This window comes from Microcaecilia unicolor, chromosome 1 (assembly GCF_901765095.1).
Source record: "Microcaecilia unicolor chromosome 1, aMicUni1.1, whole genome shotgun sequence".
Taxonomy (NCBI): domain Eukaryota; kingdom Metazoa; phylum Chordata; class Amphibia; order Gymnophiona; family Siphonopidae; genus Microcaecilia; species Microcaecilia unicolor.
Genome location: NC_044031.1, coordinates 758,251,404 through 758,273,611, shown reverse-complemented (window position 1 = coordinate 758,273,611; position 22,208 = coordinate 758,251,404). Strand labels below are relative to the sequence as shown.

Below are 22,208 nucleotides of genomic sequence, written 5' to 3'. Positions count from 1 at the left end.
ATCTCTGTACATCTCAGTGGGAAGGAGGCATGACATGATACGAGGTTTGGGGAGATCCGGTAAAACTTAAAGGCCAGTGTGTCTCAGTCCACGCTCAACATATGGTGATCCTTTCATTTTCATTCTATATGTCCTTATTCCAGACCTTCCTTTCAATTGGAAGGGGATTCTTTCACTTCCTGTGCATTTTGCTATTAGTATATGAGTATGGTCATACGGGGAAAGTCTAAGAGTCCATTAAGCCCCGCATCCTGTTCTCATTTGTGGTCAATCCAGGTTGCAAGTACCACATTCATTTCTTATGGATGTGGGTCGGTACATCTAGTACATCTCAGTATAGGAGGAGTAATGTCCACGATACGAGGATGATAAGGTCCTCATTACCAGTTTTCTTGCCCTGCTCTTCGGTCTCGTGTCGGCTCCGCGCACTTTTTTCTTAAGTTATGGTCGTAGTAGCAGCGGCGCTCATGAAACTACGTCTCGTTGTTTCATCCTTTCCATAGATGTCTGGTTCATTACAGACAGTCTTATTGGCAGAGTGTCAGGTCAAGCAACGGGTGGTGCATTTCGGGCACACCCTAGGTTATGGGGTGCATGTAGCCAGGTCCTCTATTTGAGCTCTCGTGTGATCTCATTAGATTTCATAGCATGTTTCTATTTTTTCTCTCTTTGTTTAGTCAAGTTGGTGCAGACTGTTTTTGTCTTCTCTATAAGCGTCCCACTTTCTGTTTTCTCTGGATGTTCTTGGGCCTTCGGCCATTACCTTGCTCTATTTTGCAGAGTAAAATTTTACTTTCTAGCTCCCAAGAAGGATTTTTTCTTCATTCGCTTTGGAGTCTCGGTAGTCTTTTTTGGGCAGCTTTTCACTCTGTCAATTTCGTGACCATTGAAAAAAAAAAAAAAAATAGTTCTCAGTGGATAGTACCTTAAGGGGAGGTCCCAGTTCTACAACTATTTCTTTTCGCTCTGACCTTCCATGTGCCTCGCTTACTCTCTTGCTAAAAAGACATGTCAGCGGCAGAGATAGATGCCCTCTCGTATCCAGATATTTATCTCTGATGGAATCCCTCCGCTCAGTTGGCTCTGTATTCTCACTAGTGGTCTGGTGGTTGAGATTGAGCATTCTTCCTGCAGGTATGCCGGGAGCATATACACAGTGACCAGTTTTTGATGGCTGCATCTGTGAAAATATATATGTATATTTATAGTTCTACTACATAGTACATATGTAATTCCACACTGGGAAAAGCTCAAAGGTTCTATTGAGCCCACCTTTCTGTCCACGGCCAATCCAGACCATGAGCACCTGGCTAGATTCCTAAACGTACAAAACATTCTATACATGTTATTCCTGGAACTGTGTAGTGTTTTATGGACTTCTATATGTTTCTAACAGATGAAAGGTACTAACAAGTGTCTACTGTTGATTTATTCCCGTTTTCACTAATTGGGGTCTACGACAAGAGTCTCAGGTGATTGGCTTGCAGAGGCAACAGCTACAGATGATTCTTTCTCTCCTCAGTTGAATTGCGCTCTGAGATATGTTTTTTTTTTTCATGTTGGGTAACTGCAGCGGCTGTCAGTTTATTTGGACCTTCAGTCTAGTTTGCAGCAAGGATTAGGTACCTTCTTCTTCTGCATAGTATTTAACTGCATTCTTGTTTTACCTATTTAGCTTCTAGTGATCAGGTACTTTTTCACTGACAGGCTTTACATACTTCCAATCTGTTGCTAGGTCAGCAATAGTCTACAATATCTGGAGTATTGTACTTCAGGATTTCGGTTTCCACATTCTCAGCTGAGGTAGATTCATTGCAGTTTTTTGTTGCAGGCGGCTCTGCTTCTACCTTTGTCATCCTTCTTTCAGTCGTTTTTTTCTCGAGTCTCTCTGTCCTTTGCGCTGCACTGATAGTGCGGTTAGGGGACATATAATAGCGGCCACTTGGTAGGGGACAATGTTCAGCGTCGCTTGGACTTTTCAGCTTCAGCTTTTTTGCTTTGTAGTCATTCTATTTAGTTTATTGGCGGTTCTTGGATCGTCAAGCTTTGGCTTCGTATTGATCCTAGTTTGGGTGTCTTCAGGGACTCTACCACATTCTCAATGTCTGTCCCTCCCGTAAGATTACTGCTTTGGTACTTCCCAACAGTCCAATCCTGGTCCGGTCCGGAGGGATGCTAAGGAAGGAGAAATTAGATCTTACCTGCTAATTTGCTTTCCTTTAGTCCCTCCGGACCGGACCAGGCCCCTCCCATGTTCTATCAACTCTTTAGATTCTTTTATTAAGTTTGGAAGTGTATTCGTTCCTTTACCACACGTGGAATGTTAAAAAAACAAAAACAAACAAAAAAAAAAGACTTTGCGTGGTCCATACCACTTCTCTGGTGGTTGCTGGTGAGCTCGGGTTGCTGGAATATATATAAAACCTTAATGGGTCATACCACTTCTCTGGTGAGAGTTGCAGGTGAGTTCAGTTGCTGGAATATATATAAAGCCTTAAATATGTCATACCACTTCTCTGGTGAGAGTTGCTGGTGAGTTCAGTTGCTGGAATATATATAAAGCCTTAAATATGTCATACCACTTCTCTGCCGAGAGTTGCTGGTGAGCTCAGTTGCTGGAATATATATATATAAAACCTTAATGGGTCATACCACTTCTTTGGTGAGAGTTGCTGGTGAGCTCAGTTGATGGAATATATATGAAACCTTAAGTGAGTCATACCACTTCTTCTGGTGAGAGTTACTGGTGAGCTCTAATATGAATGGGCCATGCCACTTCTCTGGTGAGAGTTGCTGGTGAGCTCTAATATGAATGGGGCCATGCCACTTCTCTGGTGAGAGTTGCTGGCGAGCTCTAATACAAATGGGCCCATACCACTTCTCTGGTGAGAGTTGCTGGTGGGCTCTAGTACTCGGTTTTGCCGAGGAATTTGTGGCTGCTAGGATTCCATACGGCACAGAAGTTCTTTCTTTTCTTTCCTGCTTTGTTATTCAAATACTGAGGCTAAGGTCACATGGCCAGGGCTCCTATTGGCTCTCTAGAGTCAGGTTTTTTCTCAGTCTCCACCTGCTGGTAGGCGGGCACAACCCAACAGTCCAATCCTGGTCCGGTCCGGAGGGACTAAAGGAAAGCAAATTAGCAGGTAAGATCTAATTTCTCCATCCTCCTTTAGATACCAATACTAAAGTTAGTAGAAATGCAATGTTTAGTTGAATCCGTTGGTAGTGGCAATGATTGTGTAGGTTATAGGTTACTTGTAGTGTAGAGAAGGGAATCCATTTATGTTTATCCAAAAGTTGATGCAGAAACCACATTTTTGCTTCTATCCATTTAGGCCATGCAATACATTTCCCATTGATTTTGAGTTTTGGGTTAGTCCAGAGATGAATCTTGGTGGTCGATTGTATTGGTATTTTTACACATGAGTCCAGTGACTTAAATGATGCTTGAGATGCAGAGATGATAGGATTAATTTCTGAGTTGTTTGTTGATGACCAAGGCAATAAGTTTGTTGGGATATCTCTAAATATCTTTGTTTCCCATTTTAACCATAGCGGTTCTGGGTGATCTTCTTTAGAAGTGATCCATAAAGAGCTTTGTCTGAGTATGAAAGCTTGATGGTAATCCATAAAGTTTGGAAAATTAACTCCACCATGTTGTTTAGTGGACTTAAGATATTTTAGTGCAATACGAGGTGGTTTATTAGACCATAAATATTTAGTTAGGATTTGTTCCATATTTTTATATGTACTATCATTTAACATAATCACATACTTAAATACATAGTTTACCTTTGGAACAATCATCATTTTTATGGTATCTATTCTACCCCACCATGATAATTTAAGTGGTGTCCATTTATTAGTCATATCTGTTACACAGTTCAATAGATATGTAGAATTGAGTTTAATGGTTTCATTGACATTAGTTCCAAACAATACCCCCAGATATTTCAAGCTAATGGGTGATCATTTGAAAAGTGACTGTGTAGATTGATGTGATCTAGCCGCCATGTTCATAGGTAGCATTTCTGTTTTAGTGGGGTTTAGTTTGTATCCAGAGATCAGTGAATAGTTATTGATTACTTCTAAGATATGAGGAATGGATGAAGAGGTAGTATATAGCAATACGTCATCAGCGTATGCAGAAAGTTTAGCTGATATATTATCCATTTCTATTCCTTTAATATGGTCAGATTGTAAGATTGTTAAGAGTAGAGGTTCTAAGGCAATATTGAATAATAATGGGGATAGAGGGCAACCTTGTCTTGTACCTCTAGATGGTCTGAAAGAGGGGGAGAATTGTCCATTAATAAATAATTTATTGGATGGACAAGTATAAAGTACTTTTATCATGTTTAAGGCATTATGTGTAAATACAAACCACTGTAATGTATGAAACAGATACAACCATTCGACACGGTCGAATGTCTTTTCTGCATCTTGACCTATGGCCACATAAGGAATGTTAGAGATTTGTGTTTGTATAAGTAAGTTAGTGAATAGTCTAGTATTGTTATAGGAGTGTCTGCCATGCATAAACTTGTCTGATTGGGGTTTATGATTTTTGATAAGATAGTTTGCAATCTTTCCGCTATGATTTTTGCATATATTTTTGCATCAATGTTTAGAAGAGATAATGAGCGATAATTTTGTATTCTTTGGGGGTCTTTCCCTGGTTTAGGTAGAACAATAGTAGTAGCTTCTGTGAAGGTACCTGAAACTTCTCCAGATGAGTGGAGGAGTGGCCTAGTGGTTAGGGTGGTGGACTTTGGCTCTGGGGAACTGAGGAACTGAGTTCAATTCCCACTTCAGGCACAGGCAGCTCCTTGTGACTCTGGGCAAGTCACTTAACCCTCCATTGCCCCATGTAAGCCGCATTGAGCCTGCCATGAGTGGGAAAGCGCAGGGTACAAATGTAACAAAAATAAAATAGATACTATTGGAGATTCTATATGGAATGTTGCTATTCCACTAGCAACATTCCACGTAGAAGGCTGCGCAGGCTTCTGTTTCTGTGAGTCTGATGTCCTGCACGTATGTGCATGCAGGACGTCAGACTCACAGAAGCAGAAGCCTGTGCGGCCACATTGGTGATCTGCAAGGGCCGACTTCTACATGGAATGTTGCTAGTGGAATAGCAACATTCCATGTAGAATCTCAAATAGTAGCAACAGTGGAGGAGTGGCCTTGTGGTTAGGGTGGTGGACTCTGGTCCTGGGGAACTGAGGAACTGAGTTCGATTCCCACTTCAGGCACAGCTCCTTGTGACTCTGGGTAAGTCACTTAACCATCCATTGCCCCAGGTACAAATAAGTACCTGTATATGTAAGCCGCATTGAGCCAAAAAGCGCAGGGTACAAATGTAACAAAAAAAATAGATACTATTGGAGATTCTACATGGAATGTTGCTATTCCACTAGCAACATTCCATGTAGAAGGCTGCGCAGGCTTCTGTTTCTGTGAGTCTGACGTCCTGCACATATGTGCATGCAGGACGTCAGACTCACAGAAGCAGAAGCCTGTGCGGCCACATTGGTGATCTGCAAGGGCCGACTTCTACATGGAATGTTGCTAGTGGAATAGCAACATTCCATGTAGAATCTCAAATAGTAGCAACAGTGGAGGAGTGGCCTAGTGGTTAGGGTGGTGGTGGACTTTGGTCCTGAGGAACTGAGTTCAATTCCCACTTCAGGCACAGGCAGCTCCTTGTGACTCTGGGCAAGTCACTTAACCCTCCATTGCCCCATGTAAGCCGCATTGAGCCTGCCATGAGTGGGAAAGCGCGGGGTACAAATGTAACAAAAATAAAATGTGATTAAATAATTAAAAAAGGAACTTAATAAGGGGGCAAGTATATCCTGAAAAGTAAGATAAAAGTAAGATAAAAGTAAGATAAAATTCTACCATACCATAAGCAGTAATTTCTAAGAGTCACACAAGGAAAGGGAAAGCACCTTAAACACAACTGTGAGCACTAGAACATCAATTCACCTATTGTAAAATGAAACCAGATAGAATAGTACAGATTGTCAATCCTGCACAGTCAGTGCCAACAAAAGCCCTGTCTTTTTCACAGACACACCCTAATCCACTATAGAATAAATAATCATAAACTTTCTATTTAAACAAAAATTAAACTGAACCCCCAAGATGCCAGATTCTACATATAATGCAACATACAGAAAATGTCCCCTAGTACTGTGCAAAATATAAAGATAGTTTTTTCAAATTTACTTTTGCTAACAAATACCAATAACTACTTTACAAATTAACAAATAGAAATAAAACAAATATAGAAAATAAAATAATACCATTTTATTGGACTAATACATTTAGCTTTCAGAGGCCCAAACCTCCTTCCTCAGGTCAATACAGTATACTGCTGTTACAGTATCCTATCCTGACATGAGGAAGGGAGTTCTGTTTTCCGAAAGTTAGTCAAAATGTATTAAAATTAGTCCAATAAAAAGATTACCTTATTTCCATGTTCTATTTATAAACATTTATTAACACAGCTACAATACTACTTTATCTTAAAGCAAAAAAAAAAAAGAAAAAATATATATTTTATTTACAGTTTGTTGTCTCTGGTTTCTGCTTTCCTCATCTTCGTTTCACTGTCTCCCTTCCATCCAGTATCTGTCTTCGCTCTCTCGCTGCCATCCACTGTCTGCCCTCTGTCCCCTCCTCCATCTACCATCTGCCCTCTCTCTCCCTCTGCCCCTTCCAACCACTATCTGCCCTCTTTCTCCCTTCCATCTAGCGTCTGCCCTCTATCTCTGCCCTTTCCATCCACCATCTGCCCCTTTCTGCCCTCTCTCCCCCTTCCATCCACTGTCTGCCCTTTCTCTCTGCCCCTTTGATCCACCATTTCCCCTCCCTCTCCCATCCATCCAGGGTCTGCCCTCCCTCTATCTCCCCCTTCCATCCAGGATATGTCCCCTCTCTCTCTCTCTCTGCCCCCTCTTTTCAGCCCCCAGTTCCAGCCCCATTATCCCACCTGTCCCTAGTTCCAGCCCCAGCCCATATCTCCCACCTGCCCCCTCCTTTTCAGCACAGGAGGCAAAATCAGTGGCGTAGCAAGGGCGGGGTGGTCCGCCCCGGGTGTAAGAGCGAGGGAGGGTGCTCTGCCCCCGCTGCGCCTAACCGAAAGGCTGCTGGCACCGCAGTCAGCTCCTTCGACAGCCCCCCCCCCCGACCCGCTGCAGTTTAAAAATTGCTGAATCGGCGGCGTAGCTGTAGTGTGCAGTGAGCTCGCCTCTGCCTGTAAAAGAAGCGGATCGCCTCGTCGGGCCTTCTGTGTCCCGCCCTCCTCTGATGTAACTTCCTATTTCCGCGAGGGTGGGACACAGTGAGAGAAGGCAGAGGCGAGTTCACTGCACGCTAGAGCTACGCCGCAGCGGGAGCGGAGCACCCCCCCCCTCGCTCTTACACCCGGGGCGGACCGCCCCCACCGCCCCGCCCTTGCTACACCACTGGTTTTGCCTCCTGTGCATTTATGCCATGACAATATTTAAACTTCTCTATCATATCTCCCTTCTCCAGCCTTTCGTCCTAAGTATATTGAGATCTTTGTCTGTCCCCATATGCTTTATGACAGACACATTTTTAGTAGCTGCCCTCTGCCCACTGCATTTTTAAATGTTGTTATAGAGTGGCATAATCGAAAGGGGCACCCAGGTTTTCCTGAGGATGTGCTCGCAGGACATCCCGGTGAAGGGGCGGGGAAACCCATATCTTTCATTTCGATAATACGGTTGGGACGGCCAAATTGCGAAATTTAGGTCGACCTTAGAGATGGTCGTCCACGATTTTCGGCCATAATGAAAACCGAGGATGCCCATCTCAGAAACGACCAAATCCAAGCCCTTTGGTTGTGGGAGGAGCCAGCATTCGTAGTGCACTGGTCCCCCTGACATGTCAGGACACAAACCGAGCACCCTAGGGGGCACTGCAGTGGACTTCAGAAATTGCTCCCAGGTGCATAGCTCCCTTACCTTGTGTGCTGAGCCCCCCAACCCCCCCCCCCCAAACCCACTCCCCACAACTGTACACCACTACCATAGCCGTAAGGGGTGAAGGGGGGCACCTACATATGGGTACAGTGGGTGTCTGGTGGGTTTTGATAGGCTCACATTTACCACCACAAGAGTAACAGGTTGGGGGGGGGGGGGTGGGCCTGGGTCCGCCTGCCTGAAGTGCGCTGCACCCACTAAAACTGCTCCAGGGACCTGCATACTGCTGTCATGGAGCTGGGTATGACATTTGAGGCTGGCATAGAGGCTGGCAAAATATATTTAAAAAGTATTTTTTTAGGGTGGGAGGGGGTTGGTGACCACTGGGGGAGTAAGGAGAGGTGATCCCCGATTCCCTCCGGTGGTCATCTGGTCAGTTCGGGCACCTTTTTGAGGCTTGGTCATAAAAAATGGACAAAATAAAGTCGCCCAAGTGCTCGTCAGGGACGCCCTTCTTTTTTCCATTATCGATTGAGAACGCCCATGTGTTAGGCATGCCCCAGTCCCGCCTTCGCCACTCTTCCAACACGCCCCCATGAACTTTGGTCGTCCCCGCGATGGAAAGCTGTTGAGGACACCCAAAATCGACTTTCGATTATGCTGATTTGGGCGACCCTGGGAGAAGGATGCCCTTCTCCTGATTTGTGTTGAAAGATGGGCGCCCTTCTCTTTCGAAAATAAGCCTGATAGTGTTTTTAAAGGTGAAAAATTCCAAAAATAGTATGATTCAGCTAATCAAGACAGGAACTTTCAGTATCCACCATCGTTTTTGCATTTTGATGACTTTAAGATGTTTTGTTGTTTTGAACTATTCCGTATGCTGGAATGATAACATAAGTGTTGTCATACTGGGACAGACCAAAGGTCTATCATGCCCAGTAATCTGTTGCCAACAGTGGCCAATCCAGGTCACAAGTAGCTGGCAAGATCCCAGAACAGTAAAACAGATTTTATGCTGCTTATCCTAGAAATAAGCAGTAGATATTAAGTCCATTATAATAACGGCTTATGGACTTTTAAGAAATTATCCAATCCTTTTTTAAAACTTGCTAAGCTAACTGCTCTTACCACATTCTCTGGCAACGAATTCCAGAGTTTAATTACACGTTGAGTGTAGAAATACTTTCTCCGGTTTGTTTTAAATTTACTACTTAGTTACTTCATTGCATACCCCATAGTCATAGTATTTTTAGAAAGGATAAAGAAACAATTTACATCAACCCATTCCACTCCATTCAGTATTTTATAGACCTCTATCATGTCTCTGAATGTAGTTGCAAAACCTTAGAAAGGCGGTATATCAAGTCCCTTTTCTCCCTTCCCCCCTCCCTTCAGCCAGGGCCGCCGAGGGGGGGGGGGAGGGGGGGACAAAATTCCCCGGGCCTGGGCCTCCAAGGGGGCCCGGTACCGCAGTCCCACCCGCTCTTTCTCGTCAACCATCTGCCACCAGGCTGGGTCCTGTGCATTGAAATCACAGTGCCTCTCACCTCCGTGTGAAAGCACTGCAGGCAGCAGCAGATCGCCTCCCTTCGGGCCCTCTTCCCTCCCTGTGTCCCGCCCTTTGGTGGCCAGAGCCTGTTTTCACTGGGCAGAGAGAGTCCTGGATAGATCTTCGGATGATCTTGCTGCTGTGGATGTAGAGGTGGCCAGGATTGAGACGGGATCTGTTTTTCTGGCAGATACCTTGTATGATCTGCTGAGAGCTTCTTCTAAGTCCTTAGCATTGGGTGTTGCAGCTTGCTGATCTCTTTGATTACGAGGTTGGTCGGCGGATGCTTCTTCCAAGTCTAAGCTCAGTAAGTTTCCTTTTAGGGGCTCTTTTTTATTTGGAGAAGACCTGGATAAGTTGGTGCATTCTTTGGGGGAATTTAAGGTTCCTCGCCTCCCTGAGGATAGGCCTCGTCTATCTGGTCGGGGTACTTTGTTTGGTCGTGGTAGAGCGAGAGATTTTCGTAAATTTCAAACCGGGTGGGGAGCTCAGGCTGAGAGGTCTCTGTTTTTCAATAGGACTCAGTCCTTTCGGGGTCTCAGGTGCTGGTTTTCGAAACCCCTCCCGTTCTTCACAATTAAGGTGTGAGGGCCTCTCCTCTGATTCCTGTAGGAGCTCGGCTTTCTCAGTTCTATCAGAGGTGGGCCCACATTACTTCCGATCAGTGGATCTTGGAAGTTATTCAAGAAGGTTATGCCTTAGAATTCGCAAGGCCTCTTTCAGACGCCTTTCTGGAGTCTCCCTGTCGCTCTTGTCAAAAGGTGGGCGCAGTACGGGAGACTCTACAGAGGCTCTTGTATCTTTGGGCTATTGGTCCAGTCCCTCCTTCCGAGTACAGACAGGGTCATTATTCCATTTACTTTGTGGTTCCTAAGAAGGAGGGTTCTTTTCGTCCTATTTTGGATCTCAAGGCTGTCAACCAGGCTCTCAGGGTCACAAGTTTTAGAATGGAGACTCTTCGGTCAGTCATTGTGGCAGTTCAGGCTGGAGAATTTTTGACGCCCTGATTCTCGGGCGTCAATTCCAATTTCGAGCTCTGCCCTTTGGCCTTGCGACAGCTCCTCGCACTTTCACCAAGGTTATGGTCGTGGTGGCAGCGGCTCTCAGGAAAGAGGGGATCCTCGTCCATCCGTACCTAGACGACTGGTTAATCAGGGCAAAATCTTATCAAGAAAGTCACCAGGTCACGGACCGAGTAGTGAGTTTCTTGCAGTCCCTAGGTTGGGTGGTCAATGCAGCCAAGAGTCGTCTGGTCCCTTCTCAGTCTCTGGAGTATTTAGGAGTTACTTTCGACACGGCGCGCAGTCTAGTTTTTCTTCCTCAGGACAGAATTCTCAAACTGCAGTCTCAGATACGGGGTTTACTTCACAGTCATGACCTGTATGCTCGAGATTATCTACAGGTCCTGGGGTCCATGACAGCGACCATAGAGGTATTTCCATGGGCCAGGGCTCACATGAGATCTCTCCAATTGTCACTGCTGTCCTACTACTACTACTATTTAGCATTTCTATAGCGCTGCAAGGCGTACGCAGCACTGCACAAACATAGAAGAAAGACAGTCCCTGCTCAAAGAGCTTACAATCTAATAGACAAAAAATAAAGTAATCAAATCAATTAATGTGTACAGGAAGGAGGAGAGGAGGGTAGGTGGAGGAGAGTGGTTACAAGTGGTTACGAGTCAAAAGCAATGTTAAAGAGGTGGGCTTTCAGTCTAGATTTAAAGGTGGGCAAGACGCAGGGGCTCAGGAAGTTTATTCCAGGCGTAGGGTGCAGCGAGACAGAAGGCGCAAAGTCTGGAGTTGGCAGTAGTGGAGAAGGGAACAGATAAGAAGGATTTATCCATGGAGCGGAGTGCACGGGGAGGGGTGTAGGGAAGGACGAGTGTGGAGGGGTACTGGGGAGCAGCAGAGTGAGTACATTTATAGGTTAGTAGAAGAAGTTTGAATAGGATGCGAAAACGGATAGGGAGCCAGTGAAGCGACTTGAGGAGAGTAGTAGTATGAGTAAAGTGACCCTGGCGGAAGACGAGACAGGCAGCAGAGTTTTGAACCAATTGGAGAGGGGAGAGGTGACTAAGTGGGAGGCCAGCAAGAAGCAGATTGCAGTAGTCTAAACGAGAGGTGACAAGGGTGTGGATGAGAGTTTTGGTAGAGTGCTCGGAAAGAAAGGGGCGGATTTTACGGATGTTGTAAAGAAAGAAACGACATGTCTTGGCGATCTGCTGGATATGAGCAGAGAAGGAGAGAGAAGAGTCAAAGATGACCCCAAGGTTTCGAGCTGAGGAGACAGGGAGAATGAGAGAGCCATCAACAGAAATAGAAAACGGGAGGAGTGGGAGGTGGGTTTGGGGGGAAAATGAGAAGCTCGGTTTTGGTCATGTTTAATTTCAGGTGGCGTTGAGACATCCAGGCAGCAATGTCAGACAAGCAAGCTGAAACTTTGGTTTGGATGCAAGGTGAGATATCAGGGGTAGAAAGGTAGATTTGGGAGTCATCAGCATAGAGATGGTAGGAAAAGCCATGGGATGAGATTAATGAACCAAGAGAAGAAGTGTAGATAGAAAAGAGGAGGAGACCAAGAACAGAACCCTGAGGTACGCCGACAGGCAGAGGGATAGAAGTAGAAGAGGATCCACCAGAGTGAACACTAAAGGTGCGGAGGGAGAGGTAGGAAGAGAACCAGGAAAGGACAGAGCCCTGGAATCCAAGTGAGGACAGGGTATCGAGGAGTATGCTGTGATCGACAGTGTCAAAAGCAGCGGAAAGATCAAGAAGAATGAGGATGGAATATTGACCTCTGGATTTGGCCAGTAATAGGTCATTGGAGACTTTAGTAAGCGCAGTTTCAGTTGAGACTTGATGTACAGTGTCGGCAGGAGAGTGTCTTTGCGTCTCGAGTACTCACAGCGGGTTTGCTCGGGTCCCTCCCGTAGGTCTACTGCTTTGTTACTTCCAATCAGTCCAATCCTGGTCCGGTCCGGAAGGATGCTAAGGAAATAGAAATTAGACCTTACCTGCTAATTTGCTTTCCTTTAGTTCCTCCGGACCAGACCATGCCCCTCCCATGTTCTTTCAAGACTTCAGATATTTTTTTCTTATGCTTCGAAGTTAGTTCGTTCAGTTATCAGAGACGGAGTTGTTTTGCAAGTTTATAGTTATACAAAAAAAATGCTTGTATATATAAGATTTTCAGTGGGCCATACCACTTCTCTGGTGAGAGTTGCTGGTGAGCCCTAATTTACGGCATGGCCGTTGGTTAAGCACATTTAAGGAGTGCTTTGTGGCTGCTTTGATTCCACGGTGCACAGAAGGGGTGGTCTTTCTTTTCTTTCCTGCTTTGTTAGTCAAATACTGAGGCAAGGGTCATATGGCCATGGTTCTCATTGGCTGTCTAGAATCAGAATTTTCTCAGTCTCCACCTGCTGGAAGGCGTATACAACCCATCAGTCCAATCCTGGTCCGGTCCGGAGGGACTAAAGGAAAGCAAATTAGCAGGTAAGGTCTAATTTCTATTTTAAATTATTATTATTTTTTTTTTTTTTGCATTTACATAGTAGATGATGGCAGAAAAAGACCTGCACGGTCCATCCAGTTTGCCCAACAAGAAACTCATATGTGCTACTTTTTGTGTATACCCTGCTTTGATTTGTACCTGTGCTCTTCAGGGCACAGACCGTGTAAGTCTGCCCAGCACTATCCCCGCCTCCCAACCACCGGCTCTGGCACAGACCGTATAAGTCTGCCCAGCACTATCCCCGCCTCCCAACCACCAGCCCCGCCACCGGCTCTGGCACAGACCGTATAAGTCTGCCCAGCACTATCCCTGCCTCCCACCACCGGCTCTGGCACAGACCGTATAAGTCTGCCCAGCACTATCCTTGCCTCCCAACCACCAGCCCTGCCTCCCACCACCGGCTCTGCCACCCGATCTCGACTAAGCTCCTGAGGATCCATTCCTTCTGCACAGGATTACTTTATGCTTATCCCACGCATGTTTGAATTCAGTTACCGTTTTCATTTCCACCACCTCCCGCGGGAGGGCATTCCAAGCATCCACTACTCTCTCCGTGAAAGAATACTTCCTGACATTTTTCTTGAGTCTGCCCCCTTCCGGAGATGGGAAGGCGGTAGAACGAGAGGACATGAAATGAGATTGAAGGGGGGCAGACTCAGGAAAGATGTCAGGAAGTATTTCTTCACGGAGAGGGTGGTGAACACTTGGAATGCCCTCCCGCGGGATGTGGTGGACATGAAAACGGTAACGGAATTCAAACATGCGTGGGATAGGCATAAAGGAATCCTGTGCAGAAGGAATGGATCCACAGAAGCTTAGCTGAAATTGGGTGGCGGGGGGAAGAGGGGTTGGTGGTTGAGAGGCTAGGATAGGGGAGGGCAGACTTATACGGGGTCTGTGCCAGAGCCGGTGATGGGAGGTGGGAAATACTGCTGGACAAACTTATACGGTCTGTGCCCTGAAAAAGACAGGTACAAATCAAGGTAAGGTATACACATATGAGTTTATCGTGGGCAGACTAGATGGACCGTGCAGGTCTTTTTCTGCCGTCATCTACTATGTTACTATGTTCAATCTCATTTCATGTCCTCTCGTTCTACTGCCTTCGCATCTCCGGAAAAGGTTCGTTTGCGGATTAATACCTTTCAAATATTTGAACGTCTGTATCATATCACCCCTGTTTCTCCTTTCCTCCAGAGTATACATGTTTAGTTCAGCAAGTCTCTCCTCATACGTCTTGTAACGCAAATCTCATACCATTCTCGTAGCTTTTCTTTGCACCGCTTCAATTCTTTTTACATCCTTCGCAAGGTACGGCCTCCAAAACTGAACACAATGCTCCAGGTGGGGCCTCACCAACGACTTGTACAGGGGCATCAACACTTCCTTTCTTCTGCTGATCATACCTCTCTCTATACAGCCTAGCAACCTTCTCGCTACGGTCACCGCCTTGTCACACTGTTTCGTCGCCTTCAAATCTTCAGATACTATCACCCCAAGATCCCTCTCCCTGTCCGTACCTATCAGACTCTCCCCGCCTAACACATACGTCTCTCGTGGATTTCTATTCCCTAAGTGCATCACTTTGCATTTCTTCGCATTGAATTTTAATTGCCAAACCTTAGACCATTCTTGTAGCTTCCTCAGATCCTTCTTCATGTTTTCCACTCCCTCCCGGGTGTCCACTCTGTTACAGATCTTAGTATCATCCGCAAATAGGCAAACTTTACCTTCTAACTCTTCGGCAATGTCACTCACAAATATATTGAACAGAATCGGCCCCAGCACCGATCCCTGAGTCACTCCACTACTCACCTTTCCCTCCGAGCGAATTCCATTCACCACCACCATCTGGCGTCTGTCCGTCGACCAGTTCCTAATCCAGTTTCACCACTTCGGGTCGTATCTTCAGCCCGTCCAGTTTATTTAAGAGCCTCCCGTGGGGAACCGTGTCAAAAGCTTTGCTGAAATCTAAGTAGATTACGTCCATAGCTCGTCCCTGATTCAATTCTCCTGTCACCCAATCAAAAAACTCAATGAGATTAGTTTGGCACAATTTCCTTTTGGTAAAACCATGTTGTCTCGGATCTTGCAACTTATTGGCTTCCAGGAAATTCACTATCCTTTCCTTCAGCATTGCTTCCATTACTTTTCCAATAACCGAAGTGAGGCTTACCGGCCTGTAGTTTCCAGCTTCTTCCCTATCACCACTTTTGTGAGGAGGGACCACATCCGCCGTTCTCCAATCCCTCGGAACCTCTCCCGTCTGCAAGGATATATTAAACAAATCTTTAAGAGGACCCGCCAAAACCTCTCTGAGCTCCCTCAATATCCTGGGGTGGATCCCGTCCAGTCCCATGGCTTTGGCCACCTTTAGCTTTTCAAGTTGTTGATACACAATCTCTTCCGTGAACGGTGCTCTATCCACTTCAATCTCATTTGTACTTTTTCCAGTCCATCGCGGTCCTTCTCCAGGATTTTCTTCTGTGAAAACAGAACAAAAGTATCTATTTAGCAAATTTGCTTTTTCTTCATCATTTTCCACATAGCGGTTCGCAGTATCTTTTAGTCTCACAATCCCCTTTTTAGTCGTTCTCCTTTCACTAATATACCTGAAGAAATTTTTGTCACCCCTCCTTACATTTCTAGCCATTTGTTCTTCTGCTTGTGCTTTCGCCAGACGTATCTCTCTCTTGGCTTCTTTCAGTTTCATCCGGTATTCCTCCCCATGTTCCTTTTCTTGAGTTTTTCTGTATTTCTGGAACGCCAACTCTTTAGCCTTTATTTTCTCAACCACTTGCTTGGAGAACCATATCGGTTTCCTTTTTCTCTTGCTTTTATTTACTTTCCTTACATAAAGGAACAACAGGAAATGGTTACCTACAAGTAAATGGCTGCAACAAGTTACACATCATCATTTCTTCCCGTGAGTAATTTGTTTTATTCTACAACATACTGTTTAAAACTCACCATAATATATATGCTAGCAACTGCCGCACTTTGAATGGGCTGTGTCAGCATTACCGCACGGCTTTGTTAAGGGGGGGAGGGTTATTTGACGGATATGATATTGGAAATAAAAGTGCCCAGCAGAACCTTGTTAGTATAATGTTATGGACGCTGTTTTTAACTTACTTTTTATTGCTGAAAGAGCAAATACAGGTGGGACTCACTTGATGAGAATTATTGGTTGAAAGAGCAACTTGTTTCCAATAAAGTTGCTGTTTTCTTTAGAAGAAAGTGGAAAGTGGATGTCATAAATTAAAGAGGAGGTACATTAAAATCCATTTCACAAACTAAACAAATACAATCTATACTATAGAAGTTAGTCTCACTCACACAAGGAGTGACTCAGGCTCCACATACTGCAGCAAGACATGTTTACCCACTCCTACCCTAACTGAGATAATATTTAACCATCTCTCTGACCTCATGTGCACCTTTCATTAAATTAGTCACCTTATTTTCTAACTCCTCTTACTCTGTTACCTATCTATATGTTCCATCTTTGCTTTACCCTTCACTATCAATTAAAATGTTCTATTACATATTGTGTTGACATTGTAAGTAGTGTACTATGCCATATTTTGTATTGTTGTTTGAATATTTTTACTGATGTAATTGCCTATTGCTCATGTTTGATAACTGTTCTTACTGTACACCGCCTTGAGTGAATTCCTTCAAAAAGGCGCTAAATAAATCCTAATAAATAAATAAATTCCTCCTCCTATTTCATTACTGCACAGGCACCACCTGCCTAATCAACTTGAGCTTAAAGATAATCTAGCAAACAGGACTGTCCTCTGCTTAGTAACATAGTAGATGACGGCAGAAAAAGACCTGCATGGTCCATCCAGTCTGCCCAACAAGGTAAACTCATATGTGTATACCTTACCTTGATTTGTACCTGCCTTTTTCAGGGCACAGACCGTACACGTCTGCCCAGCAGTATCCCGCCTCCCAATCACCAGTCCCGCCTCCCATCACCGGCTCTGGCACAGACCGTATAAGTCTGCCCTCCACTATCCTCGCCTCCCAACCACCAACCTCTCTTCCCCCACCTGCTCCGCCACCCAATTTCGGCTAAGCTTCTGAGGATCCATTCCTACTGCACAGGATTCCTTTATGCATATCCCACGCATGTTTGAATTCCGTTACCGTTTTCATCTCCACCACCTCCCGCGGGAGGGCATTCCAAGCATCCACCATCCTCTCCGTGAAAAAATACTTCCTGACATCTTTTTTGAGTCTGCCCCCCTTCAACCTCATTTCATGTCCTCTCGTTCTACCGCCTTCCCATCTCCGGAAAAGATTTTTTTGCGGATTAATACCTTTTAAGTATTTGAACGTCTGTATCATATCACCCCTGTTCCTCCTTTCCTCCAGGGTATACATGTTCAGGTCAGAAAGTCTTTGCTCATACGTCTTGGAACGCAAATCCCATACCATTCTCGTAGCTTTTCTTTGCACCGCTTCCATTTTTTTAACATCCTTCGCAAGGTACGGCCTCCAAAACTGAACACAATGCTCCAGGTGGGGCCTCACCAACAACTTGTACAGGGGCATCAACACTTCCTTTCTTCTGCTGATCACACCTCTCTCTCTATACAGCCTAGCAACCTTCTCGCTACGGCCACTGCCTTGTCACACTGTTTCGTCGCCTTCAGATCCTCGGATACTATCACCCCAAGATCCCTCTCCCCCTCAGTACCTATCAGACTCTCTCCGCCTAACACATAAGTCTCTCGTGGTTTTCTACTCCCTAAATGCATCACTTTGCATTTCTTCGCATTGAATTTTAATTGCCAAACCTTAGACCATTCTTCTAGCTTCCTCAGATCCCTTTTCATGCTTTCCACTCCCTCCCGGGTGTCCACTCTGTTGCAAATCTTCATGGATCTCCTGTCCCCTCTCTGTGGTCTCCAGCGGTTGATCTCTCCATTACCATCATGATGCTTCTCAGACGTACAAGATTTGATGGTCAGAAGAGCCAAAACCAGGGTCTCCAGACCTATCGAGGATAGCCCCACAGTCAATAGTGCTGCCTTTTATTGATTAACCAGAATCATCTTGAGACAGGTTTAGTCCCTTCTCCCTCAAACCTGGAATCCAAGAGTTCTTTTTTCTAGATATGAAGTGATGTGGTAGCTGTTAGTCCACTCTCCCTGTCTCCCACCCACCCAGCTCTCCTTGTTTCTCACCTAACCCACACCACCCTCTTCCTGTGAGACTGTCATTGGAATGCTTTTGTGTTTCACGTATATATTCTGATATTTCTCAACATTTGCTTATTTCTGATCTGAAGAAGGGATACCTTCAAAAGCGAATCAAAAAAATGTATTAAGTTAGTCTAATAAAAAAGGTATCTTATTTTCTTTTCTCTGTTCTGTTTTATTTATTATTTTTCTATATGTAAATTAGTAAAATAATTTTTAAAACAGTTCAGTAACCAATACGATCTTCTCATTATTAAATCCAAATATTTTGGAAAAACTGTTACTTTACTGCAAAATGTCTAGCTAATTTCATTTCCATATTGAACTTATAACACAGCTAGAGCAGAATACCTTTTTATTATTACTTTTAAAGTAAAGGTGTAGTGTATGATTACTTTAGACAAAACACACTCGCAGCCTAGGATTTTATCGTTGGACATAGCAGGCACCAGGAAAGTACATAAGTAATGCCATACTGGGAAAAGACCAAAGGTCCATCATCCAGGTCAAGGGCACCTGGCAAGCTACCCAAACGTACAAACATTTTATACATGTTATTCCCGAAATTGTGGATTTTTCCCCAGTCCATTTAGTAGCGGTCTATGGACTTGTCCTTTAGGAAAACATCCAACCCTTTTTTAAACTCTGCCATGCTAACCACCTTCACTACGTTCTCTGGCAACGAATTCCAGAGTTTAATTACGCGTTGGGTGAAGAAAAATTTTCTCCTATTTGTTTTAAATTTACTACACTGTAGTTTCATCGCATGCCCCCTAGTCCTAGTATTTTTGGAAAGAGTGAACAGACGTTTCACATTCACCTGTTCCACTCCACTCATTATTTTATATACCTCTATCATGTCTCCCCTCAGCTGTCTCTTCTCCAAGCTGAAAAGCCCTAGCCTCCTTAGTCTTTCTTCATAGGGAAGTCGTCCCATCCCCGCTATCATTTTCATTGCCCTTCGCTGCACCTTTTCCAATTCTACTATATCTTTCTTGAGATGCGGCGACCAGAATTGAACACAATACTCAAGGTGCGGTCACACCATGGAGTGATACAACGGCATTATAACATCCTCACACCTGTTTTCCATACCTTTCCTAATAATACCTAACATTCTATTCGCTTTCCTAGCCGCAGCAGCACACTGAGCAGAAGGTTTCAGTGTATTATCGACGACGACACCCAGATCTCTTTCTTGGTCCGTAACTCCTAATGTGGAACCTTGCATGACGTAGCTGGGTATACAAAGTTGTTTGATAGCCCGTGGAGATTATATGAGACCTGTTTTTCCCCCTCAGATCAAATTAGAGTTTGTATTGTGACACATGGCACTGAACGCCTGTTTGATTGTCATTGATTTTTAAGCAATTGCTTTTTGGCGATAGATCAGTATTTTGTTTCAACATAAATTTAATATTTCTGGGATAAGCAGCATAAAATGTATTGAACTTTTTTGGGATCTTGCCAGGTATTTGTGACCTGGATTGGCCACTGTTGGAAACAGGATACTGGGCTTGATGGACCTTTGGTCTGTCCCAGTGTGGCAATACTTATGTTAATAAGTGGGAGAAGGCTGTGCAATTACCACTTTAGCTTTCAGGGTCAGCCTGTATAATCATTGTTCAGCCTATAAAAAAAATCACTTTAATATAGATTTGAAAGCTCCCAGCATGTAATTATTCCCTTGAGTTAAATTAAAAATGTATCTTGCTACTATGACTTTACCTTTCAAAGAAGTTCTGTACAGTGTAACTAGTGATTTGTCTCGTTTCAAAACTGAGGCAGTGCCGTAATATCTCCAAATTCATTTTCTTCCCTTTCAAAACATTGTCCTCATCTGTTTGTGTTCCCTTTAAATAAAGCTGCTGCTGAGCTGTCAGTGCATAAAGGGATGGGATGGTAGAGAGAGAGGTCTGATCGTGTCTTTCAGGATAGAATAGTGTCAGTGATCGTTGCCACCCACAGCAGCTGCATAAAATCAGGACACAGAGCCCTATAGTTCAGTGCAATGGGCTCAGCCCTGGGCCTGCAGAACCACTGCACTGGTTGAGATGTCACTCAGCAGCCGCAGCATCTGTGACCTCCCTGGAAGCTCTTCTCAGGTTTAACATCAATGTATGGCTCCTATGGGACACAGGCCTGCAACAGTGTGGCCCCCTTTCCCCTTCATCACATCAGTATAGTAAAGGATAACAGGGTGAAAACTGGCCCAGGGCTACAGATGCTGTTTTCTTCCCTGGAGGACCAACACCACCACTCACACTGGCCTTTCTACAAACAACTCAGTCATTTTAAAGACAAAGTAGGTCTTTCTTACCTTTAAAGGTAATGTCTTTGTCGCTCTGTTCTCATCTTTGTCTTTTCTGCCTCCAGTTGTGTGCATGCAGAAAGAGAGAAATCTGCAAAGACTTTGACTTTTGCTGGCTGCCTTTCTTCCTCCCCTTGTTCTTTTCTCCTGCGGTAAAGCCCCGTTTTGTTTTTTTTTCTCCTATGGGTGGTTATTACAAGATCAGCACACCCTTTCCTTGCTGACAGACCTCTCCCCTCTCCCATCCCTACCAAGGATTCTCAGCAGGTTAATAGGTAAGCAATTCCTGCTGTTTCCCTGATCCCTATGACATTAAGGGAAATGAAGGAGCTCTGAACCTCTGCCTCAGTGACATCACTTAGCTTCACAAGGGGACCCATATGCTCCTGGAGCCCCAGGCTATCGCCTTGTTTGCAACCCCCACCCCAACAGTACTTCTGTCTCAAGATGATTCTGGTTAATCAATAAAAGGCAGCACTATTACCTATGTACCTCTTTTTTGGGTGGGGGTTGCTTTTGGTGGCGGTTAAGGGGCCCATCATCAGAGGCTGCAACAAAAGTCACTGACTGCAAAGTCTGGAAGTAAGTTCTGGAGATGTGACCACTCAAAAATAGTCCACACTTTAGGAGTTTGTTCCAAGCCACAGAAGTATATTGATAGCACCAAAAATAACCTCTAGCACATTAAGAAAAGATGAAAGTGATACAGAGAGAATTTTTTTAATGTTTTATTTTTACATACCGCCTGCAAGCTTGAAAGCTATTGGTGTACATTCAGGTACACCTGAAGGGCTCAGAATCAGAGTTTGTACCTGAGGGAAATCCAAAATCACAATTTCACATCCAGCAACTATTCACATACCGAATCAGATATTATAATTGCACTTTGTTAACTCGTACATTTCTTTGTAATACATTTGGTATTGTTCTTGTGCACAAGTTAATGTTTACGTTTTGTAACTCTGCCTTTATTTTTGAAAAATCACTAAAAAAAACTTGTAAATAAACAAAAAAAAAAAGAAATACACAAAAATCCACTTGACATTCAATTCTCAAACTCTTTTGGCAGTCATTGAATGGAACTTGGGCCTGCTTTACTACTGAGGTTTTCTCCTCATCCCAGGAAACAGAAGTCCTTTTATCTCTCTCCAGATATAAAAATCCCTTCCATACCTTCCTAGTGACCAGGTCCAGGCCGCCCTAGATACGGTAAGGTGGCAGAGAACTGGATCTGGAGGGTTAAGTGTTAAACCATCTTTCTTAATTTACTCCTGCTCTATGTAATTTCTACTAAGCAGTTGTTCCATTTTGCCTAAAGAATCCAAGTTATAGAAAACCTTTTGTTTGATACTCTGGACTGGCCTGCTTTATGGAGAGAAAGAGGGATGCCGAGTGAGTGGATTAAAGTTTCAGCTGACCTCCCAGCAACTTGCTGGTCTCAGCCCTGGTTCTTTTTTAGCTTTTTGAGTGTTGCATTCTGGTTGCCTGACAGGGTAAATTCTAGTTATTCTGCCTATTAGAAATTACATCAAAGCCAAGCTAGCGTAATGGGCGTCTCAGCGTTTACCGCCAGCTGATTTTTACCACAAGCTACAAATGTTAGCACGGCTTTGTAAATGGCCCCCTGAATATATGTAAACCGCTTTGAATGTAGTTGC

General features: G+C 44.4%; 1 protein-coding gene across 1 annotated transcript in view; it reads right to left on the bottom strand.

Moving 5' to 3' along the window:
- Positions 1-20,759, bottom strand: part of CERS3 (ceramide synthase 3) — a 211,985-nt gene extending 191,226 nt beyond the window's left edge. Inside the window, exon 1 of the mRNA XM_030189741.1 lies at positions 20,560-20,759. The gene's annotated coding sequence lies outside the window, so the exon portion shown is untranslated. The remainder of the gene's footprint in view (positions 1-20,559) is intronic.
- Positions 20,760-22,208: the final 1,449 nt, after the last annotated feature.